Source organism: Ruditapes philippinarum, unplaced genomic scaffold (genome assembly GCF_026571515.1).
Source record: "Ruditapes philippinarum isolate M1 unplaced genomic scaffold, ASM2657151v2 ctg1543_1_1_1_1, whole genome shotgun sequence".
NCBI lineage: Eukaryota > Metazoa > Mollusca > Bivalvia > Venerida > Veneridae > Ruditapes > Ruditapes philippinarum.
The window spans coordinates 198,936-202,636 of record NW_026856447.1 but is presented as its reverse complement, the minus strand read 5'-3'; the positions used below and the strand labels follow the sequence as shown (position 1 = coordinate 202,636).

Genomic DNA, 3,701 nt, shown 5'->3' with positions numbered 1-3,701 from the left:
AGTTCTTTTTTTTTCTATAAAATTTAATACAGGATTAATTTTCACATTGTGGCATGAAAGTTCTGATATATTTTACTTGTCTCGAAATATTTATTTTCATACTAGTTTCAATAGATGAAAACAAATCTGTATTTATTGAAAAGAACTCAAACATCATCTATTAAATCATGTACTATCTTCTTTTTAGCGTTTTGGAAAAAAAAAACAAATAAAAATTCGGTCCTCTCTTATTTTTTATTTTTAATTCGTACATGGTACCATACATGTGGAATCTATTGTTCAATATATATTTGTTAATTGATAAAAATAAAACAACAAAAATAAATAAATAAGCAAAGCATAATTAAATGAAAGTTGTCAGACAATCAATAAAATTATCGTTCAAATTCTTAAATCCAGGTACTGTGTGATATCTTGTTGATTTCGTCTATCACGTCTGTTGTTTTGTTTTGTTTGTTTCACATATCTGAAATCAAATATTGAAACAACATTAAATTGTTTTATGATACAACTTGGTTTTACGGTGGTCATCATTTATATTATTGATCACAAGCATTAAAATGAAATAAAAGAATACAGTTTGGAATTATGAAAGCCCTTTTATCAATATTGTTAAATCAGATTCTGTATGAATGTTCATGAAAAGCGTAAAATGTAAATGTAAATAAGATAACTAGAAGAAAATAACTTTAATAAGAAAATTGTCATAGCTCGTTTATTTCATTCATATAATAATTATAATGCATATCTTCTACACATTTTCACTGTATAATGGCCTTTGCTTAAAGTATTTTATATCTATCCTTTCTTTAATGAAATGAATCGATAAAATGAACAGACCCTGTAACCCTCTGTAATAGCATAGTATAAAGGTGTTATAAAATTAAAACAGTAAGGAAATAACCCCGCCTATTTATAATCAAACGCTTGAATCTGTCTAACTGATCCATAACATTACAGCTGAGATAAGGGTGAACTCACGCCATAATCTATCCAGTCCTACACATTAACCCAATATTTCCAGTTTCCTCCAAAATTTCCTATCTCTAGTCAGTGATGAGCATTTAATTGTAATTACACGGCTTGTCACTGTATCACTGACAGCAGTACCATTGAATGTTTTATGATCCTATCATGTTTTAAGAATGTATAGTTAAAGCTGGAGGATATAGAGAACATTTTAGAATTAATTGAAAACAAGTTCAAGGGGGGGGGGGAATAATTCTGTAAATGGTCATGCTACAGTTATGAATCTTATCACACATGAAAAGGATCATAAATTTTAAGTTAGAAGTAGATACCTTAAGAAATAAAAAATTAACATTTTTATGAGAAAAAAGATAAGTTCATGGGGAGAAAATTCTGAAAAAAATGGTGCAAGAGTTAAAACATTTTTAATATGATGTAGTTGATGATAAGGAACATATGTTTGAAGTTTAATGTCAATCCTTATTTTTTTAAATGAAGATATTAGAGTAAAATATAACATTATTTTACGGAAAATTATATGTTCAAGGGGATATAGTTCTGGAAATACTGTGGTTTTAGAGTTTTGCACCTTATAACATAATTTGGATGATAATCAGGAATATATATTTGAAAATGATAAGAAATAAGAAGAGCTGTCACCCAAGTGACGAATGCCCCTGAAAAGGTTTCAGGCATGCAGGTATTATGAAAAGAAAAGAGAATGAAAGTAACTATTGCTTCATATTGTTCTTTGTATTATTGTACCTGTGATATATAAATGTGATAGCACGAACCTTCAAGATATAAGTGTGACCTTGACCATTGACCTTTAACTATTGAACTTTATTTATTATGAATTTAAAAATTTATCGTGTGTTATAAAGTATATATACAAATAATTGCTAAGTTTCACAATTCAATTAAGCTGCAGACCCGGTTGAAAAAGAATGAAGAAAAAAAAAACATTGATAAATTTAGTAAGTGTATCTTCTACAGAAATTTGACCCTTCAATTTTAGGGCCATTAGATAATAATACAGAGGGCCAATTAATAATGACAAAACTCTCAACTCAGTGGACGTGTTAATGTGAGACGTACAGTTAATAGTGATTTACTAGCTGATAAGCCCTTACTGAGATTCAGCAGGCTGGAAGGGTTAATGCGTAGGACTGTATCGGCTAGTCGAAGTTCATGACCTCTTGTGTATTATTTTACAAGTGTCTGCAATTTGTATTAATTTCAACAAGGCATATAAGATTTAAAGATACGAGTTTCAGGGTACTGTTACTCATATATTATTTTCTTCACATGTCCTTTACAGCTAGATACAAGATAATATGTTTTTAGATATTTTTATTCGAAATGTTCAAATAATATCGTTTAAATTATCTCATCAATATGTTTATATCATTCTTTTTGTATCTAAATGTATTAAAATGAATTTCTAACAATGTGCAAAGATAAAGAAAATGTTACTTAATTAAAATGTTCTTAAAAAAACAAACAAAAAAAAAAACGATTTCTGCTCATTTTTCATTTGTCTTGCTTCCAAAGAAACTAACCTTCTTTTCTTATTTGGGTGTCAATAAAGTCGATAATCGACAAAGAAGTGATGTGCAATTTACATGTATATGCAACAATATATTGCATAAGAAGTATCTTTATTAACCACCATCCCTTAAAGATTTTCACATCATATTCTCAATTTATATCAAATACTAATAAGAATGAAAATATAAACAATCACTACATGACAATGATACATATGTATGCTTCTGAACTGAGAAAAAACTGAAATAAATACCTTAAATTTGCATCTGATGATCGCATAACTTTTTGCTCAGTTTAAGTGCAATCCTTTTGATGATAAAACAATAACACTCTACCACATTCTTACAAATGTACAAATTGTACTTCTGAACATCAATTCTTCCATGACGGTGAGATAGCGATAAAGCCCGCTAAATTCGTTCCAGATTTTATTACACACATAATTAAACGAATACCGCGCTGACCGCATTAAGGTAGCAAATCCTCCTGTACATCGACAGAAGAATATTTCAACAATAGAGTAATGTAGGAAGGGAAATGTAACAAAAAAGAATACACATAGTTGAAGATTGCCTAGATGATATATGGCAAATTTGTTTTGCTATCAAATCTGTCACACAATACCAAAAACTAGACATTTTTTAAATAAAAATGGTAGCATTTCTCATGCAAAAGTACTTATTGCAGGTGTTATGTATTTATGCGTATAAATCTAGATTAGATTTTACGGCACTCTGAAGTTCTATCTTTACAAATGTTAATATTTACTCTGTATACAAAACACGTCACTATGAATTAAAATAGCAGTTTGTATAAACATTAAATGAAAAAATGAATAACAGATAATTACACCTATTTCTTTCTAGATTGTCTAAGATGATAGTTTTTATACACCACATTGTTAGTAAGATCAGCAATTACTTTTTGATACTGATTTACTGATACTTTTAAAAAATAGATTTATATATCTTTAAGTAGGAAAAGTTAATCATTTTGATAATAATGTAAATTTTGTCTATATTCTTGTTGTCTAGAGTGCATTTTTTTTCTATTCATAGGAACTGTAAGGTAACTCATTCGCGAGCGATAAGAAATGTCAAGATAACAGACAGTACCGCGCAAAGATATGGAGGCATCCATCTGCAAATTAAACGTTACGTAATTGTTTCGCCGTTTTTACA

General features: G+C 28.8%; 1 long non-coding RNA gene across 1 annotated transcript; it reads right to left on the bottom strand.

Annotated features, from left to right (window-relative positions):
• Nucleotides 1-220: 220 nt before the first annotated feature.
• On the bottom strand, nucleotides 221-3,184 carry LOC132746553 (uncharacterized). Its single transcript, XR_009627993.1, has 2 exons — nucleotides 2,774-3,184; nucleotides 221-466 (listed from the first exon to the last, which is right to left on the bottom strand). It is a non-coding gene; the product is annotated as an uncharacterized LOC132746553 (long non-coding RNA).
• Between the last annotated feature and the right edge of the window lie 517 nt (nucleotides 3,185-3,701).